Source organism: Macrosteles quadrilineatus, unplaced genomic scaffold (genome assembly GCF_028750875.1).
Source record: "Macrosteles quadrilineatus isolate MER2022 unplaced genomic scaffold, UCM_ALF_1.0 Scaffold_5__1_contigs__length_97177068, whole genome shotgun sequence".
Classification (NCBI taxonomy): Eukaryota; Metazoa; Arthropoda; class Insecta; order Hemiptera; family Cicadellidae; genus Macrosteles; species Macrosteles quadrilineatus.
The window spans coordinates 8,099,813-8,122,058 of NW_026542598.1; the positions used below are offsets into that span (position 1 = coordinate 8,099,813).

The following is a 22,246-nucleotide window of genomic DNA, read 5'->3' on the forward strand; positions in this document are numbered from 1 at the left end:
ATAAAGTAGTTGCTAAATAATAAAATGAAAATGTTACTCAATTTAAAAGAAAAAGATACAGCGCGCGCTACCTCTTGGCGTCAGCTGTGAAGCAGACATGAGCAAACGCTAATATAGTTCAACGTTTTACCGACAGATGTAGTAAGCTTCTCCATAGGATTTTCTCGTCTTCTGTTTGTTTGGATGTTTGTTATTGAAAATTTCAAACATGGCGGGTCTAGTTAGTGGTGTTCAGTGTTCTCAGGGTTAATGTTTATTAAAATTTCATTTGTGCGGCATAAATCTCGTAAATGACTATTGACTGACATAAATTATGAGTTAGCAGTTGTAACAAGTGCATTTGCACTTTTTGAGGCCTCATGTGCCATACGAGAAGACTGCTACACAAGACTGAAGACATTGTGGATAGTAAAGACTGAGATCAGGTTAGAGTCAAATGTTTATTAGCTATTTTTATATCGTCAGCAGTTATCTTAATGTTTCTTTTGATGCAGTTCTAATTACAGGAGAGTTAGCTAAAATAAATAATTGATTATGTTATATTTAAGTTCAACCGGTGTTTGTAGCCATCAGTCAAAAAGTGGGACATGGTCAAAGCTATTTAGGTATTGTCAATGCAGATGATACTTCAATAAGAGCTCAATAAAATCCCCTAGGCTCATTTAGAATGAGTAGGCCTATATTTCTATTCAATCCTATTTTTTTCTATGATATAATCTTAATGAAAGTAAAGTTTTATTTAGGCTAGCTGATAGCCGTGTAAAAATTTGATTAAGTTACCATTCATTCCATATTGTTTTCTTATTGACCTTCAGTAGTACCTAGGCTAATTTCTCCCCAAAAATATAGGAGCTAACCTTATTATACTCATATTTTATTTATTTCAGTGTATTGGGCTGAGACCTTAATAACAACTGTGCGCCTAGACTTTCAAATAGGTAATTCTGTAACCTATCCTACATGTGCAATTTTTAAAACAACATCTTAGACTATTGTACTTAAATAGGCCCTAAGTTGGTTTATTGCATTGACGCTCAAACTTAAGTTAACTAGTGGGTTAACACTTTTGATGGATGGACATTTTTTTGAATTCTAGCCTGAATCTAGGCCTAAAGCTAGTGTTTCTTGTCCGCTAACCTAGAAAAGCCCAATTTGTGTAGCCTAAATTAAAAGTTGACTTAGACCTAGTGTCAAACAAGCAATTCTGCAGCCTAGCCTTCAGTTCGTTATCAAATAGGCCTAAGTTAAAGTTTTCATTGGATTTAAAAATTTGGTGGCAGAATTTTGACGTTAGGCCTAGGCCTACACTTAATCCAAATAAATTTTGTCTTACCTTCTCACTATCTATTAGGTAAGTTAAAGCAAAACTTATTGTTGCACAGAGAACTATAGGTCAGCCGGTTAGAAAGCGACCTGCGCTAAATTTTTAGCGCATGTAGGGGAGGTAACTGCGAGGGAGGGTGTATGTTCCCCCTCTCCGCGTATTTGTTTGAATTTTGTTTAGCTGTATAAATTAATTGCTGTTAATAGGCCTACCCTATTTTAGTTGCAATTTAAGGGGGCGTGTGTTCGGGTAAGGTGGGGCGGCAGCGGAGTGGGGGAAGAGCCATAGTCTGTCTCACTCCCACAGCTTGGTATCTCTCTCTCGCACCCAATGCTACGAGGAGGTCGTTTTCTAACCGGCTGACCTATGGCAAGAATCGTAATGGAAGGGGGGGGGGAGGAGAGTAAACAATACAATATGGTGTAAAAATTGTACTTGCTCGCATGGCTGCGTCTGAAGCTTGTGGGATACTTGATGTAATTTGTAGACAACATATGTAAGCCTACTGTTACAATAATCTTTACGAATTTAAAAATTTTCACACGTTTGAAGTTAGCCGACAATGATTTTTATTAGGTACAGTCTTTTCTTTAATACCTACCAACAATGTGACAATGTGATTGTATTCCAACTGTCAAAACATAGTTTTCTTATTGCAGTAGACTCCCTCTTATCCGGACACCTTTTAACCAGACATCGGTTTGACCGGACTAGATTGGTAGGAAGTGGGCAGTACCGTAAAATGGGGTAAATAGAAACACTTTTTGACTTTTAAGCTTCTGTAAAAACGATATTTTTAATTTTTAAATTTTCAAAACTAGCTCATATTTTCGGTCTTGGACTCCTCTACTCAAACCAGTTATCATTTTTTTTTCTTTTTACTCATTAAGCAGAAAAAAAAAAATATGGCTGTTTCTATTCACCCCGCACTTTGGGGTGAATAGAAACACTGTGTTAAATTGATGATTGTTGCTTTTCCCCTCTTACCAGGGGCAATAGAAACATGAAATTAATGCTTGTTAGCTTAGGTTGTTGTAAATTAAAATATTTAAAGTTAATTAACACATTTATTTATAAGTACAAAGTATAAAAACATCGTTTTCATAAACCCTTATCCAAACAAATCGGAGAACATAAATGACAATGGGTGAAATCAGAGTAACAAAATCTTAGAAACCAACTAAATGAAGAGTAAAATCAGACAAATCTTCCTCAAAATACAACACTCCCCTAAATCTACAAGTTGTCGAAGTTGTACACGGCTTGGGAGTTGGAAGCCGACGTACTACGTCATCGACTTTGAAGAGGGCCTCTTAATCTGTCTCTCAGAACTTTTTGGTTTGCGCAATTTTCTTGATGAATCTTCCTATTTATCCTTCCTCGTCAAATTCAATAACTTTTGCAACATATAAACGATAGCAAGTGTTGTTTTTCCCCATTACTTTGACAATTACATCATCATGAAGGGACAACTTTGAAGGCTCACTGATGTCTTGAGCTAGGTATGCTGGTTCTTCTTCATCAAATTGTTCGTCTTTGTCACTTTCTTCCAGTGAGAAGTGTGACTGATGTGGAATCATCTTCATATCTGGTATTTTTTCTTTTTTGGGGGTTTTCAGGTCAACCTTTATTAATTATTTGCACCACTGGTTCCAAAAAAAAGTGTTTCTATTCACCCTGGTTTTGCAAAATCATGACATAACCTAAATTAAAAATAAAGTAAAAAAATATAGTTTATTTTAAGGCTAATCTATTAACCCACTTCCGGTTTTAAGATCCCTAAGACAATATAAAAAATGGTTATTAACATAAATACATGTAATAGGTTCATACTTAGAGAGAAAGTTTTGAAGAGAATGTTTTTCGCCAAAATTTTCAAATTTTGTTTCGCATCATCCAACATCCGAAGCAGTGATACCAATATGCTGAAATAATTTTTCCCAGGTAGATAGGATATGGTTATAATGGGGGAAAATTATTCCCTTATATAAAGTCAATGTATAACAAAGTTATAAAAATGTGAATCATTCATTGAAGTTTTGTTTCTATTCACCCTGTTGTTTCTATTCGCCCCATTCTACGGTATTGAAACGACTGTTCTCTTGGGAAAGATTTGAAATCAGTGATTATGTGTCTAAATACAGTGCTCTCCTAATTTTGAGTCAAATACTGTATAGAGTATGCACTTAAACTGTCCGTTTTAATGAGATTTTGGGGACGTCGGTTTAACCGGAAAACCCGTTATCCGGACTGGGATCGGTCCCGAGGAGTCCGGATAAGAGGGAGTCTACTGTATTGAATACAAAGCAGTAATATTAGTAGGCGAGTACTGACTTATTTGCAACTTGGTAAGCCTCAAAGGCCAATATATCTACCGGGGCCATCGAACGTAGTCTAACTAAAACAATTTTAGGCTTCTGATTACCTACCATTTAATTTGTGAGCAAATCACAAAAACCCCAAAAATATATGCTTGTTATTTGTTTCTACTTAGAAATTAAAGTTTAGAACTATGACCCTTGAGTTTTGGGTTTGAATCCTGCCCTCAGTATATTGTTTGCATCTTGTGAGGAATTCTACCTGATTGTGACAGGGGCAAATGTTCACCCAGAATAAATCATTGGACAGCTCAAGTTAAACAGTAGGAGAATTGTTGGTCTGCTACAGCTCAAATCAGGAAGTGAACTATGCTTAATACTTCTTTCACTCCATTGGGGCAAAGTCCGGGCCTGTATCAGTTGAAACGATTCTGAAGTGACTATTGGATCTTGTAGGAGCTTTCACACTAGTGCGGTTAGGCCCGGACAATCCTAAACTGTCAATGCGGGTCCAGTAGTCTACACTTATGCGTCCCAGGCTGGTTTCACCTTGAACGTTAATCAGTAGTTTTCCCAGTTTGTCTTTATCAGTGGCTGAGTGCAGTGGTTCTCCAATTTTTTCTTCTAAACATACAAAATGTTTGTATGTAAGGCAGAAGAAATTGACAACGAGCACTTGATTAGTTGGTCAAGTAAACCTGTTGTATTTTGGTTTGGTTTGTAGGCCAGTGATGTTGGACATACACCCTGAGACAGCCAATTAATTTCCATTTAGGCCTACTTGATTAGGTATTTTTATTAAAATATTTCATTAAACATGTACCTGAATTATTCCATATTTAAATAACTTTATTTTTAAAGACATTCGGTTTCGCTTATACAGGGAAGGTAATGATAATGAATAAATGAATTTATTTCCCATATTACAAAACACTTTACAATCATAATATCTGTTGAGAAATGTAAATAATTTTGATAATGATTAACAAAGTGATTTTTAGCTAAAACCTTGTACCGGTAACTTAAAGTTTATACATGCATTGTAGGTTACATACGTAGCATAGGCTATATCAAAATTTGATCTACAGTTTTGTTGTTTTTCCCCTCTTGGACCGATGCACCGATAGCAACAGAAAAAAAAATACAGTCCCAGGTTTAGGTGTTATTGTGTTTTAGTAATGGAGCATGGTGAGAGGTGTGTTTAGAGTAAAAGTATGATTGCCGTGGACATTCTACTGAAGTTTAAGATCTTCCCTTCATCACTCCGTAGCTGTGACCATAGCTTTTTTTGAAATACAATTAATCAACATAAATTTACCCGTACTTCTTGAATACTAAATAGTTCCTAACTTATTTATCACAGGAGCGTTGTTTTTTCTTTTAGGATACACAACAAGTATAACGCATACCACTTTACTGTTGTTATTCATTTCAATCTTAAATAAGTTACACCCAAAAATCACAAATTTAAGCCTGCAAAAGCCCAGATCCGGGCAACTAATGTGAAAGGGCAGACCGGAATGACGATCCGGTGCAGGCTCTAACCACACTGGTGTGAAAGAGGGCTAAAAATTAAACTTAATACGTGTTTATACACCAAAAACTTATTTAGCGAATTTCCCTACAGGGAAGTAGCTATTACCGTAGGTGGCACGGTAAGACCTAGACCCGGGACCGATTTACTTTTTCATTTTGATGTAATATATTATTATATGTAATATATTGATTTTATAGTATATTATATATATAGACTTGTATATATATATATATATACGTCCGTGAACGCAATAACTTGAGTAATTTTTGTCCGAATTTGATGAAATTTGGTTTAAAGGTGTAAGGCGGGATAAACTTGAATGGGTTCGCGAACCAGCATAATCGGACCAGGGGTTCGGGGTTTTACGGGGGGTTTTATGGGGAAAAAAAAGGTTTTTCTAATTTTTGACCCTCGAAACACAACATTTCCTAATTTCCCTCTAAACCTTTTTAAAGAGCTTAAAAAAACAAACAATTTAGTATATCAAAGTGTTTTTGTACAATTTTTGGTAACGGAGAAAATTAAAAAAAATTGTTTATTTAAAATTCTCATGCTATTCTTATGGAGAATATTGTAAAATGTTGTAGTTTGCTTGTTTATGGATATATTTTGATCAAACTTGGCAAATTTATTTATTTTATACTAATTTATTAATATTTTCCAAAAAAATACACTTTATTAGTTTCCTTTTGGCAGCAAACTTAAGTACTCATTAAACCTAATGTTATTTAAATAGGTTTGGTTAAAAATCTATTCAGGTAAATGGAAATTCGCTTAGTCGGCAGGTTTGCTGCAGCGGGGGTATTTTAATCATGACTTAGGTTTTTTGTTCTTATGATGAGAGAAAAAAATTAACACGAGCCTATAGGCATATAAAAATCTATAAAAAATACTCCCTAGGGCTCAAAAACTTAAAAGTCATACACTTGTTCTAAAATATACATGCAAAAAAGTGTAGGCCCTATAAGTACTATATTTTTAATCCTTTTTGTCTATGGTATAACAGACACTAATTAATATCAGGTGTGCAACAATAGCGAAAAAAACATTGCTCATATGCAAGTTTGGGATTGAAGATTAGCTTTTGAGATGATCCAAAAGATAACACTGGTTTTATATTAGCCTACTTGTGACACTTTTAGGCCTACATGTGTAAGATGGGAGTGGAGAGATAGGCTGGGTAACACATTGCCTTGTCACATTCCAGTGTAATAAGTCCATTGTCATCCAAGTGTACTGGGAGGTCTGCAGTCTACAGTATTGCAGTCCCGTTTTCCTTAAAAGTATAAATTTTTATTTAACTCAAATAAAAATATTGCAAAGCTATAAAATTGCTATAATAAGTCGCTGCCAATTTTCGTTATTGTCTGAAAAGTTTTGAAGAATTGATGGGTGATCTCATTTAGAAATAAAGATAATAAAAAAATATTTTTTCTAGTCTAAGTCTAGCTCGTACTTATAACACTGGGGATGCACAATTGCTACCTATTGGATGCAGGCTTATAACCAACTAATAACTTCAGTCTGTTATTTTCACATCTCATGTATTTGTTATTTTATACATTTTTTACAGTTAACCACTTTTGTGTGGTGCTTTATTACTAGTCAAATAAATCAAGTCAATAAACTTGAAATTAATTTTTGGATTCACATAAAAATCGTGAAGTTTTTTCCAAAATATTTGGCAGCTAATATCTGTTGATAGGTGCATTTGTCATGTCTCATTTTGTTTTGAATATTTTTATCAAATTAGTTTCTTTTGGTAACATACATTTTTTCAAATGTATTGTTTCTATTGATTAAGTGCTACATTTTAACGGGTGCATAAGACTGGTTTTTGTTTTTATCATTATTTTGTGGGTAGCCTAGTTTCATCAATGTCATTAGGAAGCGAAGAGTAATTAAAGAAGGCATTACTGTAAGTGAATGAAATGATAATCCTATTATAATTGTATTCACACATACCTAATATATTTTGAAACTTTATGGCAGAACTAGTTTCAAGATTTATTAATCAACTATAAAGGCTATTATTTTATTATTATTTTTCAGCCCACCTGTCAGAAACACACTTAACAAATTTGATATTTTACAAACAACCCTATTTTTTGGACAAGTAATGGGACATTTCAAAGCTATGAATGTAGAAGATACACAGTGGTTATCTACATAATACCAGGCTAACAAACAGATAATGTATCTCAAATATTTACTTTTCTCTTTATATTCTGTGGGAACTAGTAATTCTGAAAGTAAGTAAATACTTCTTCCACTTATTTTATGCCCTTTTAAATACTGCAGGTTAACAACTTCTTGATTAATTGTAATTATGAAGCCTGCATTTATGTGTGTTTTATTGGCAACACTCTTGTACAGTGATTTCTAATAAACATTTAATCCCATATTTTAGCCCAAATTGTACATTTTGTCCAATAGTTGCCAGTTCGATCCTAAGAAAATGCTGTAACACTTTTTGACTGGAAGAAACGACCTGTAATGTGTATGCTTCAATGGCACTTTTTGTGCTGAGGGATTGGGATTATTTGCTGCTTTGCCATTTTGACATTTTGTAACATAGCCTACCTTGATTCAGACCTTCAGTCTTTGTGAATCCTAACAGCTGTAGAAACCCCCTTTTCTTGGCCTTGTGATCACATTTTCTTGGACTTTTGGTCTTCCTGGACTATAGCTTTACCCAGCAACATCTTCATGGTTCCTTATGCTAGACAACTGCCCTTCCAGAATTCTGAATGATGATGTCTCTTTTTTTGGTCAGATTATAACAGATCATAGGATGAACATTTTACTGATGCCGCTCAAATTAAACGTAGTACAATTTGTATGGGCTAAAACTGGATTCAGCCTTGTCAAATTAAGTTTGATTTAAGATTTAGACCAATTGTGGTAAGCAGTGTTGTGTAAGTGGGTTCCTTGTGTTGATGTTGCTGGTTTGTGAAGTGTTAATCTAGTTATTCCCCAGTTCCCAGTACAACTGCTCATTAGGTCTACTAAACAGACCTGTGCCAGACTGCTCCTATAAATACCTTTAAAAGTAGTTTGAAATGGTTGAGTGGTTAGTGCTCATGACATCTGTCCTTGAAGGTTTTAGCAATGGGTATTGTGACCCGGTTGTTCAGAGATCAATTTAAGCTTTTTGAATTATCTTCTGGTTAGTACTCATGATTTTTGTTCTTGTATGTTTGTGTTAAAGTCCTGTTAATCACCATCTGTGCTTTAATCAAATGTGAATTGTTGCTGCAATCTTAAGCAAGGCCCTGGAAAAACCGGCCATGCTGCAGGATCCATGACGTCACACTAGTGGATAGATTCCATTGATAAATGCATTGCCATTGTCATCCCCATAGTATGTTTTAGGTAAATAAGCAAGCTGGCTCTTTGTAAGATTTTATTGGTAAGAGTTTAGTACAACTATCCACCACTGTGAAGTAGTGTTGCACTGTCTGTGCAGCAGCATGGCCTGTTTTTCTAGTGGAGCCTTGTCTTAAGGCATATTTCCATTAATATAAACAAACTAAGTTAGGTCTTTCAGGTAAGGACAACTTTTTCTGTTTTGAAGACCTTCCTCCAATATTTATACAACAAATTTAAGTTTTTGGGAAGTTATGTTTTATACAAATTTCAAAGTAATGATCCAACCAAACTTTTGTGACTTTTAAATCACTAAGACAGTTGGATGCCAGTATTGCCAACAGCATTCAAAAAATTGCAGGACTAAATTCAAAAGACATTTTACTCTAAGATACCACCGAGGGATACTAGAGACCTAGGACTCTGCTCCACGAACTTTCAATGCTTCATGGTTGAGCTTTGGCAAGTAAATATTGATTCGTCTCCATGGAAACAAAAGAAAATTTATGGTGTTTACATATCTGGTTTACATATCTGATTCATTCATTGTCTACAAAAGTTTTCCATGACTGTATGTACACTTTAAAATTGTTGATTCAAAATCAGGGTTGCTGCAACAAACATGTTAAGGGAAGTTCCATTTGCCACGTTGAATTTTTACTATGTTATTTCCTTAAACGTACTTGATTTCAAATAAAAAAAATAGCTATAATAAAGTAGCTTTAAAGGATCTAAGTTATCTGAATAATGCAAAGCAAGGGGAAATCTACTAGTCCACGGTATAAATTATACAGTAAAGCAAACACCATCATTGTGGTACCATCAGTATTTTCTATCATCTTTAAAGACATACATGAACCCTACATACATCTTACAACCCTAATAAAAAACCTAACTAACGTTCGTTCTCATAAGAGTTAAAGAATGGCGATTACTATTTTTTAGGTTTCAAAAACCAAAACCTTAAAAGGATTAATCGAAAATTGATTAGGTTGAACAGCTTATAGAGAGAAGCGTGAAGAGCGACTCGGTCGTATTTGGGTCGCGGTTGGCCCAAGAATCGTTAGTTTTATTGTTATTGATAGGGGACTAACATTGACATTATTAGCGAGGATTTGACAACTCTAGAAATGCGGGCTGAGTTCTACTGTAGCGTGAATGCTCGTGCATAACACGTTTTTTTATACTCCAATTATTAATATTAAATTGTATAGGAGTTTGATAACCACTGAAATTGATTGGGCAATCTTCAATTAATGATGGGAGTTGAATAGTAAATGAAATTTAATACTTTCTTCTTTGAACGCTCCTAGCAGAAGAAGAATAGAATAGTAGATGGGGTTTTAATATAAATTCAAATACTCCAGTTCAGAGTAAAACAGTTAAATTTAGTCGTGTCACATTATTTTAAGCTAATTGCGTGTCTGTATTTATGTTTTGTATTATGATAAGGTTTATTACTGATTTATTAGTTTCTCAGTCGCGATAATTTCTGTCCTCCGAATTAATTGTACTGTCTTTTTATATACTAGAGTTCGAGTATATAATTTAATTGGCCAAAGACAATATCATTATCAGGCTTAACTGAGCGAATTGAATATTAAAGGAGGGATGAAAATTCCACAAGTTTTATATCATCAGCAAATTAAAGAAAAGGGATTTTGATAACTCTCTTTATGCCATATGGATATGGAAATAAGAAAATATCTGACTTTTTTGGATGTTTTCAAGTTAAATTAGAAATAAACCAATATTATATTATATTACTACTATTATTTTTAATGCTCCTACTCCGACCATGTACTGCAGATCAGTTACACGGGACACTCTAATACGAACTACATTATCGATCTTTTTATGTCACTGTTCTGCACTACCGACAGGCAGAGTTAGTTGCCGACATACACGATAGGTAGCGCGGAGCGTTAGTTTTGCCACTCTAGCTAGCCTTGCATCGCACGACCCGTCTGTTTGTTTATCTTACAGCCACTTGCAAAGTTGCAACTTGCAACACTTGCAGCCATGCATCTTGTTCTTGCTAGTGTGTAATCTGTTGGATATATCCGACCTTTGCCAACCACAGTTCCCCCTCCTTCACGTTTGTGGCGTCTTCTAATATTTTACATCGGAAATAGCGACGACGGCACCGCGCAGTCTTTTACTGAAGACTCTTCCCTAGAAGAGATTTTCTTCGTATTTTGTAACGGAGATTTAACTGTCTGTCCGCTTTTTGCTTGTGCGAAGTTGAAAATGCATTCAAAACAACATTTAGAAGACTTCAAGCCTTGCTACGTCAGCCAATCATCGAATATCAAAACCATTTCGAATCTAATTTTCTAGGTTACGTACTTCTTGGCACACAGGCACTCCATTATCTACAACAAATTTTCTACTGTAAAGTAGCTATATCGTCGGGAAATAAATAAATAAACCCTCACTATAGTATGTGCTCTAGAAAAGGCACCCACACAACAGTCACTGAGCAAACAAGGCAGCCCAGAACAACAATAATGTGCTTTTGCATCGACGAGACCTGTGATAATAATCGGAACGCAGTAAAAAAAATTTATATTACTCATATTGATGAAATTTGCTTAGTCTTAACACACATTTTGTAAGGCGAATTAAAAGTGTAAAAATAAAAGCAGCGAAATCAATAAACAAATTTATATTATTTCTAATTTTAACAATAAATTATCACTAGCCAACAGTTGCAGCCTTTTTTTGCGATTTCTCGATAACCCTGGGCAGTTTACGGGAAAATCTCAGAATAAACAACATTAAGTTTAACGCAACACATCTAACGTTTGCGTTTGACATATTGATGGTAAAAATCGTTACAGATGCAATGTCCATTCGAGTATAAGTCATTATGATCGGAAAAAATTGTAGAGAAATAAAATTCAAGTCTTGAAGGGTCAGTTCACCAGTCAGTGGAATGACCATTTACTAGTAAGCTAGAGTTTCTACCTATTATCCAAAATTGTAAAATATGGTACTGTAAAGTTTAAATGTATTGTGCATGTCCATATAGCCTACTCATAATCTTGTGTACTTCCTAATGATAAAACTAAATGTATTATTGTAGAACAGAGTGTGGAAAATACCATTTATCGCACATATATCATTTCACCAGTGAATTACTGCTATATGACATTTTTGAAATCGTATGAACCCCTCAATAACTCATAAAAGCCTAGCACAGTAAAGTCAACTAATAAAACCATACGGGAATATTTAAATTGCCCACCGTTTTAACATACGATTACGAGCAATGTGCTTTTTATAGAACAACAGTACTGTATGGCTGTATTAATTATCAACTGTCGGGGTTGGTTAGAGTGAGAGTTTGTGAGTATAGTTGAGTGAATGGACTTCCACAATCCACAACACATACGTAATGTTTGTACGTGTGTAGCTTAGTCATTACGCAAGTAAACATAACGACAGCTAAGTAAACATGCTACATTCGGGAACATTCTGAACATATTTAATCTTGCCTTAGTATCTCGACCTGCTACAAGCTACAAGGCTCAGAATATGAGTTATAACTTGACTCTTTGAAGAGATCTAATGGTAACAGTAGTTGTAATACTTCGGATACTGAAACATAAATCCTATCTGTACGGACAATATGTAGCAGTTTTTGCCAAAGGAGGAATAAGTAGAAGATAATCTTATAGAGTTTGCCAAAAGTCTACGTTCTCTATTAGTTTTTGATTATACGCCGAGTTTGATATGCCATTAATGCCGATTAAATATCCTTAGGTATTAATGGACTAATACATAGTTTTTTATTTGATATAACTTGTTCCGATTAAACTGATTTCAAATTGCAAAACTAATGCAGTACTCTAGTATCAGTATTTGTTTTATACGTAGACTATTAACACTATTTTAGCGCAACAAAGTACTGCCGATATTTAATGTTGCAATGGTTATTAAGTTGCATGAGTGGTTATGAGGATTGTTAAGAATATACCAGCTCCGTAAAAAGTAATTTAACAAGTACAGACCACACGCTTGGTCGTGGGCGTAGGACTCTTGAAATCCAGCAGTAGGAATTGTGGACAGTTCAGTTTTTTTATTGCCGTGGCTGTTGGTCGATGTCAGCACGGATTTGTTATCTAGTCTATCCGTTTTGTTAGGTTTTATAATGCAAATTTCCGGCTGTCAAAATATTGTTCTTACTAAGATTTGTCTTGACGTTAGGAAACTTTTGAATTCAGTTTTTTCTACGTTTTCGCTGTGGACGAAGAAATAATCTCATTTGGTTTCAGGTTGCATAATGTATTTTTGACGTATCTTTTATTTCCCAACTGGTCACTCACTCACCTTTTTAGGTATTTACGTTTACCTGAATGTAAGGTGCGTTTTTGAACAGTGCGTTTCTCATGCTATTGTGAGAACCAAGCCTGTTTTTACTTAATATATTTCATGCTAGTAGTTATAGAGTGTGCTTTTTTGACAAAATTAACCTCTTTTACTTAAACAAGTATTGGCTTCTCTTGAACAAGTAATAGCTATGATACATTGTTTTATCCAGTTTTAGAAACAAACAGTAAACCCAAACGCCCATACTACTGCTGTTTGAAATACTTACTAATTGTCTTAGTTGATTAATTGGCGGTGTTCAATTTGAATATATTATTAGCAACATATGATGTCCATATAGCTTGATACAGTATCTACTTTGGTATCCAAGTCGATGGTTCAGCTCTGTCGTTGCGCCACAGTCCCACTATCATCAACCTTTTCTAATTAATTGGCTTGTTTCCACCGAGCTCAAACCGGTACACGCTATGCACTAAAGAGTTTACAAACAGATAAATTGCATTTGAAATTAATAGTACTGTTTCCAGCTCGAGAATAATATTTCAACAAGTCTTGTATATGGTAGTAGACCCCTATATTACCCAGTACCTGCGCTAAACATGTCATAAAACGAGGCTAGCATCTACGGAGAAAATGTAGAACCTTTCTAAAAAGACAGAAATAACTCTTGTCAGTAATAGCCATGGGTATTGCAGTATGTATAGGCTGATTCAGTTTGAGGTTAGAATTTAAAACTAAATAATATTCGTTACTGTTTACTTACTTGCTGTATCTTTGTGTGAAATAATTTTTAGAGACTGAAATTGAACATGCAATATTACTTTAAAAACTTCAAAAAATTTTGTGTTAAATTCTAGTGAAATTCAGAGCAATCCTCTTAAATTCTACCATCAGCTTCGGATTCCTGTTATGCTTGTTTGTGTAAAACTTAAGCTTCAAGTAACCCCAGAGGAAATAATCTACCGAAGTGAGGAAACATGATCTTGCTGGTCAAATGAGCAGTCGTACAGGAAACTGGCTGAGCAAACTGCAGGGTTTCTTGAGCTTGTAGCCCCTTCTTGTTGAAGCCATAAGTTGTTCAAATCGAACCCACAATATTGTAATAGTAAAGAGATCGCTTATCATCTGGCATCTACGTCCTCATCTACTATAGCTACATCGCCACGAGCATTTACAAAAAATAGCCAATCGCACTTTCTCATAATTTTCGAAAACAGTTTTTGTAGGTTGAACATTTTTTCTGATTGAATGGCTCTTCATAACGGCAAATTTTACATAACAACAATGCCTAGTAACAAAACATCAGCTGTTCTGGAATAAGAAAGCAGGGCTACAAAAATAAAGTAAAATACCCCCGCCGCAGCAAACCTGCCGTCTAAGCGAATTTCCATTTGTCCGAATTGATTTTCAATTGATCTATTTAAATAACATTATTAGGTTTAACGAGTACCTAGGTTTGCTGCTACAAGGAAACTAATAAAGTAGTGTGTTTTTAGTAAAATATTGATAGCTTACTATAAAATAAATAAATTTGCCAACTTTGATCAAAATATATCCATAAACAAGCAAACTACAACATTTTACAATATTCTCCATAAGAATAACATGGGAATTTTAAATTTACCATTTTTTTAGTTTTCTCCGTAACCAATAACCGTACAAAAACACTTTGATATACTGAATTGTTTGTTTTTTTTAAGCTCTTTAAGAAGGTTTAGAGAAAAATTGGGAAATTTTGTGTTTTGAGGGTAAAAAGTGAGAAAAACCCATTTTTACCCCATAAAACCCCCCATAAAACCCTGTTCCCATGGTCCGATCATGCTGGATCGCGAACTCATTCAAGTTTATCCCGCCTTACACCTTCAAACCAAATGTCATCAATATCGGATAAAAATTACTCAAGTTATCGTGTTCACGGACACATATATATATAAATCTATATATATACCTATATATATATATATATATATATACATATATAAAAATTTGAACGAATGGTGTTTTTGGCCTCTGGGGACATTAAAATGAAAAAGTAAATCGGTCCCGTGCCTAAGTCTTACCATGAGACCTACGGTAATAGCTACTTCCCTATAGGGAAATTCGCTAAAAACAAAATAACCATTTTGGAATAATTATTCGTATTGTTTAGCCAATATTTTAAAGCCTTAGCGACCGTTAATCATCTCACTCCACTGAGAGAATCAATTTATACTTTTGAAACATATTTGTATGAATTTTTATTTTGGTAATAAATCGTTTTATCTTACAATTTGTGTTTAAAAAAATCATACTTTAATGAAGTTGAAGATGGCCTAGTGGCACATTTACATCGGAATTGTTACAATGCCAAGCAGCGATAGCTGGCACACGGAAGTTGTTCATCTGTTATCTACAAATAACCTCTTATCAGAGTGATAGCAGATGTTATTGCCACAATGTTGTGCTCTTTACACTTCACACTTGCAACAAACTGTCTAACCCTAGGCTTCGCTAATCACCTGCTGTATTATTCCAATGAGAATCTCTTTTGTTGTGGTTTTTTTCGGATTTCCCATATAGCCTAGGAAATAAGCTTTTACCGAAGTCATGATAATACCTGGGGCCCGGGGCCCATTTACCTTCTTTTTAGGTCTCCAGAGGTCAAACACACCATTAATGTGTGTTTGTGTCCGTTAGCGCAGCAACTCGAGCCAAAATAATGAGATTTTGATTTAATTTGGCACATACGCGTAAACCTACGTTTATTCGACGAGTTCGGGAATCAGCATGATCGGACTATAATAGGAAGGGGGGTTTATGGGGTAAAAATATATTTTCTCATTTTTTACCTTAAAACATAAAATTTTGTATTTTTTCTTTCCAAATAATTTTGTAGAGCTTAAAAATACAAATAATTTAGTATGTTGAAATATTTTTGTATGCCTGGCGGTCACAGTGAAAAGTGAAAATCAAAATGCCCATTTTATTATTATGGAGAAAATCAAAACTGGTGTAATTTGTTTGTTTATGGATAGGTTTTAATTGAATTTGGTAAATTTGTTTTTTATACTAAGCTACCAACATTTCAATATAAAAACACGTTAATACCCACCCTGTAGCAGCAAACCTAAGTACATTAAAGTTAATGTTATTTAAATAGGAAATAAATTTGACAATTTTAAGGTAATATTTTATAGAAAATGCAGCCAGGTAAATGGAAATTCGTTTAGTGTGCAGGTTTGCTGCGGTGAGAGTATTTTGGGTGCCAGTAGGTTTGGACACTGGTATCGTCAGAGTTGTTGATTCCTTAAGTCACAAAGTGTCCGATATCTTATCTGTAAACGCAGTTCGTAAAATCAGTAAAATTTTGTAATTTGTCAAATCAAATCTTACCCTGGCACTCTGGCAGTGGACCCTGATACGGTACGTTGTGTTTTTTAGCGTCTCTAAATAGTGTTTTAATATACTAGCCGCATGTAAGTGTGAATATGGAAACTGACTAAATTGCATTACTATCGTCAGATATAAATATACTTCTTGTTTAAAAATATTTATAGTTTCGGATCCTGATAACTTGAATATTGGTGTTTAACAAAAAACGCCAATATTCGCTGGAACATGCTTTTTAGCATACAATTTATAAACCTCTACATTAAAACGAAGGGGGGGAGTTCTTTTCAATATGCGCACCTTCGTATGTAATAGTTGATTTTAAATGCTCGGGATTTTTTCTCATAACAACTACCTTTCGTCGTCTTAATTGTCTGTTTTCGTTGCGTAAACAAGTTTTGTTGCATAGTATCCTTAACATTTTATCCACAAATTTAGGTTAAGTGATTTCAAATGCCAATATTTTTTTTCAATCATCTCATCTGGTTTGGATTGTGTGGGATGTCCACATTACTGATCAAGCAAAACCTTAGTTGATTTAAAATTGTTATTAATTATTAAATTACTGGCCCCGTAATGGTTAGTAATGACTAGGTTGCAGAGTACGTGCTTTATCAAGCGGTTCATCTTGGCTTATTATCTATATCTAGCTCATTTAAATTCAGTTGATGTATTACGTTTTGCGAATTTCAGATGATAATAATACGGTTTACCCAGATAGTATTCACTATCTTATATATTTAAAAACTGCTGCAAAGCGTATGACAGCCACTCTGACCGTACTACTGGACCGAATTACACGCGGGTTGTACCAAAAGAAAGGTTATTGGTCCAATGTGCAGGTTTTGTTTGTATTTTAAGAATAGTTATATTAATTGGGTCAAAAATGGAAATTCAAATTTTCCTATGGAGATTTAACATGCGGATAATTCTATGTATATTAACAGATATACAAGAATGTTTATTGAAAACCTTTTTTCTCAGCTCCTGTGCATCGCAGGGAAAATCTACGCATACTGTTGGAAATATATTTGCTTGAAGATGTGCAAAATCCCTTTATCAATTAAAAAAAGCTCAAAAATAAGCACAACAATTAATTAAAAATAAAAAAAATTACATGGGCCTTATTGGTTGCCATGTCGGTGACGAAACAACAACAAAATATAAACATAAAATCAAAACAAATGGAAGAAATTCCAATCACTTGTTTTATTTACAGCGTGGGGTGAAAATAGAGAATCTCAACCACTGGGCGAGCTCTACAATTGTATATAAAGTCTTTATTCCATGGTTTTACATTCACGATTTTTACTTACCATTTCGTCATGACTTTTACATTTCTTTCACTATTGGTGTTGCAATGTTGTTGTTATGACTTGGACTTATGTGATCGTTGGTTATGACTAACTCTTATCTTTCAGCTTATGATGGCAGAGCATCGACAGGGCTTTATTTTTTGTTCCCTACAACACACAATATTTATTATAACGTCCACAGCGCATAGTTAGCGTAATTAATTAACCACCCGATTAGCATAATTAATTAACCAACCACCTGATCTTACTCACTCGCCATACTACGATCTCTTGCAGTCATCTCCTTCCAACTAACTTTGATGCCTGTACTGGATAATGCGACAATGGATGACCCGACTTACTTCCCTTCCGACGACGTGCCTTGAATGTGTCGTCGGCCGATTAAGTTCTACTTTCTTTAATAAACATTTACTTTTTTTAAATAATGTACTAGCCTAAGTGAATTTATAGTAATTGTAAATTTAAAGAAGTATGTTGATTTTTCGAAATATATGTTAATATTTACATTGTTTTCGGTAGCCCGACATATTTCCTGTACCGTATCGTTGAGAGCTATACTATATACATACATCTATTTGAATATTATTCTTTGAATGTATATAAACAAAATATTTGGTTCAGTTTTTGATGAACGGAAAAACAGTCTAATGAAAACACTGTTCACCTAGGAATACTCAATATCCGTCACGAAGGACCAGATTAGATGGTGTTGTAAAGTGCAAGTTAGTATCAGTCGACCTTGTGCTTGACATTGGCCGCCACGACCTGCGCATGCGTGATGGTGTTGAGACTGTCGTGTTATGCAAGCGTCACGTCATCCAAGATGGCGGAGCTACATACACCTGATCAGGGGGCAAGGTCGGAAGTGCCGGCGTTTTACTGTTTCGCTGTTACGGTGTCAAAAGTGTATCAGAGAAGTCTGGAGTTGACAAACTAACAATCGTCGAAAAGAGGACCGCCGCTATTAATATTTGCCCCATGCCTATGTAAATGAAGCTGAAGTTAATGAGAAAAGTCAATGTGTATACACAGGCAGAAATGAATAGTTTTGCCTTGCCTGAACCCCTACACAATAATTAATTACGTGCAATAAGCAGTGATTGATGTGTCTGAACATATCGTTGGTCTGAGCCTAGAGTCTGACTATTTATTACCTAACCTAACCGAACGTAATCTAGCCATGATGCAACCTAGACCTCAACATAACATCACCTTCATTTGCATAGGGAAAATGTTAAAAAAAAAATAAATAATACCGATAATACTCAACAATCTACATAATTTAGAGCAGGTTTGATTACAGTACGTTAAAGAAGTTGGCACCTCAACTCAACATCGCCTACTTAATTTTAAACATTTTCTTTAGTATTGGCTCCATTATTTTTAACCAAGACAAATCCCTCTATTGGTTTACACGTTCAACAATTTCGACCCAAAACTCTACCTGGTGTTTAGTAGGCCTATCTATCTTTTCAAAATATAGCTAACAATTTTAAATCCAGGATACGTAATGTGGACAAGCACGTATAAATACACTTGTTTGTACATAAACTTATGTAGTGCATACACAAATCAAGAAATGGTTTGAAATGGTAAAGAAAGTATGTATGTATGTATGTATGTGTGTATGTATGTATACCCTATGGACTCATGTACTAATTCCTACAATTACAAAATTTAATCTCAAGGCGTCTTGCATTATTTTTAAAGTCTATAATTAGATTGTGATTTTCCAACCTACACGACCTAATTACGTATTCCTATTTTTATATTTTTTTACTACGATCTTCAAGTTAAGAAAATAGGTTAGTTCTCAACCTTCGAAGTTGTTCGGTGTTCAATAAACTTGCAAAAAACGATGACAACAGTGATTGGGAGTGAGAATGAAGGTGTTAAAACAATGAGACACATTGTATGAAGTGCAGCGGCGGCGGCGCGGTCGCAGATAGTAGTGACATACATATGCATCCTCATTGCAGTGACCTAGACCTCTCCACCTAGCCTTGAACTTGGCCCCGCAGTCGCAACGTGATGGGGGCGTTATTGTGCGTTACGTAAATACAAATTGTACTTGAACATTACATCGTTGTATTGTTTTGCGTTATATGAGTTGTTGTATCTTTGGTGTAATTATTTGGTTGTGCTGATGAACGTAGGGGCATCAAGGTGCGTTGCAAAGCTCTGTTTAGATGGTTTTATGTATTGAGAAGCATAATGTTATATATTTAATGCATGGCAAATTATTGTAATCCAAAAATATAATAATTTAAAATACATCCAATTATTCTTTGGTAAAAAAAACATTCTTCTTTAGAATGAAAAACATCTGTCTCCGAACGCAATGAGAATTGTCTGTGTAAAGATTTATCGCTCCCTAAAATCCATGTAATTATTTAAAATGGTCATTCCTCTCAGATGAAGAATGTTTAGTATTGGAAACTTGAATTCTAATTCGATCTCGAACTAATCCAAGGCCGTTGACCTTAATAGTGGAACTTGTTACTAAGATAAGATCAAACTTAGTGTTGAATATCCCATACGAAATTACAAGCTAAAACTTTCTCTTTTTGAATGCGCTATTTATATCTAATCGGTCCATGAATGCGTTCTATTGCTTTTATCGCTGTATGAATGTCTAGTATAATAACTTGTTTTGCATATTAACTAAGTTATGAGTACGCATTTCTATGCACGGATAGCATGCACTATCCGACTAACTAATTAACTGTTCAATTAGTTTGAATAGTCTGCAAACATTTCAATTGTGTTGACCACTTTTATACTAGTTACCCAACCAACTACTCTTTAAACTGTATCATTGTATTTTTTGCATTGGTTCGCTGTTTTCTTAGTGGTTATAGTGCTGACACAACAATAGTAACTTTTTAATTATTATTCGAAACTGGGCACAGCTGTTTATTGATCATATGGCCTTTCAAAAATGGTCCTGGATGAAAAACAGCTGATCTTAGTCGGTAAAAAAGTCACACACTTAACCGCACTCCATTCTACACTCATTCTACGCCTAGATATGTTACGTCCCCATCTCAATAAGTATTAATAATAGAATAGTACGAATAAGGCAACCTATTGTCCTGCCGCAATATACATTGTAAACGTCCCAGACACAGAAGTTAACTGGATCAGTCGCCATCTGCGTTTATTTAAACTTACTTAGACTATCCTATCCATCTGGCAGTCCTTAGTTTTAAGTATATCTATATGGCAATTTGCCGGAGTTCGGTCTAAAAGCAGATATCTAAGTGGTATCGACGGTAGATTTACCACACTCCAGTACCTAATTTTCTTCCGTTATTTTATCAAAACTTGAGAGTGCCAAAACACACCAAAGCTTTTAGTGATGTAGATAATGTTCCTGACTGCTCACCGTAAAGGGTCCTCATTAGGATATTCTAATTAAAAATATATTTAGGAAATCGAATTACAATGTAATGGTGTTTTGAAATTCTTATCGCCGGTTTTATTTAGATTGCCGTTTCGTGAGATGCAATGGCTGGTTGTAAGGTGTGACTCGGGATTTTGCTGCCAAGTGGGCTTTTAGACGATATTGAGTTTTTATCCTCCTGTAATGCTGTTATGCTGTTGACTGTTTATTCTTCTTTTATGTTGTCAGTGGGTAGGGGGGGAACTGAGGCTGTTTTATGATATAGGTTCTTTTCAACCTTTATCTGTCCATTTCACTTGGTTGATGCCTAACCTAAGTGATTTTCTATGAACCAGTTATCATCATGCAGACACATTGCCATTTTTTCTGCTATCACTCTCTACTTGTAAATGAGTGGTGGTGGGGGGGGGGAGGTCAGAGACAGAGAGCACAGAGACCAGTCGTAGAGATGGAGTGTTTGGTGTTTGCCTACATCTTCTCTGGAACGATAAGGTAAACTCAAAGACGTAATAAAATCAAGCATCAGAGTGAAATATGATTTCAAAATGTTGGAGGAATCCTTTTACAAAAAAAATCACTCGTCATACAACTCATTGTAAGGGCCGGTTTTTTTATAATTACCATAAAACAATAACATCACTGTACACACCCTGTAACATAACATTTCAGGCCAATGTTATGGTGCAATGTAAGCCCAGTTTCATCTTTCGCAAGGGCAAAACCCTAATGTACATGAACTATTGACTATTGAAATGAAAAAAAAATATCAAACTACTGCAACATGTTATGAAATTGGATGATTTGAATGTACAAAATACACAAAACTACTACATCTTGATGTAGTTAAGTGGCCTGAGCGAAGGTACGAGTTTTTTATTCGTTTGACCTGATTTGTTATATACTGTATTTTTTTTAATATTTTAAAAGTCAAATAGATTCGTCACTTGCAACGAGGTTGTGTTGGTCTGTGTGTTGGATGAATACCAATCACCAACGTTTAGTCAAGCGGAGGCGTTGTAATTTGTCTAGCAACTGCTTTTTTCATGTCATTGCCTTGGGTAGTAAACCTGCTAGATTATCTCGTTATACAGCTTTGTTTTATTTTAACTGGACTTCTCTATTTTCACCCCACGCTGTAAATAAAACGTGTGTTTTGAATTTATTCCATTTGTTTTGATTTTCTGTTTATATTTCGTTGTTGTTTCGTCACCAATGGCAACCCATAAGGCCCATGTTATTTTTGTAAAAATTTAAATTCATGTTCTTTGTTTT

General features: G+C 34.8%; 1 protein-coding gene across 1 annotated transcript in view; it reads left to right on the forward strand.

Annotated features, from left to right (window-relative positions):
* Nucleotides 1-218: 218 nt before the first annotated feature.
* LOC128995319 (basic helix-loop-helix ARNT-like protein 1) overlaps nt 219-22,246 on the forward strand; it is a 168,313-nt gene continuing 146,285 nt past the window's right edge. Inside the window, exon 1 of the mRNA XM_054420303.1 lies at nt 219-425. The gene's annotated coding sequence lies outside the window, so the exon portion shown is untranslated. The remainder of the gene's footprint in view (nt 426-22,246) is intronic.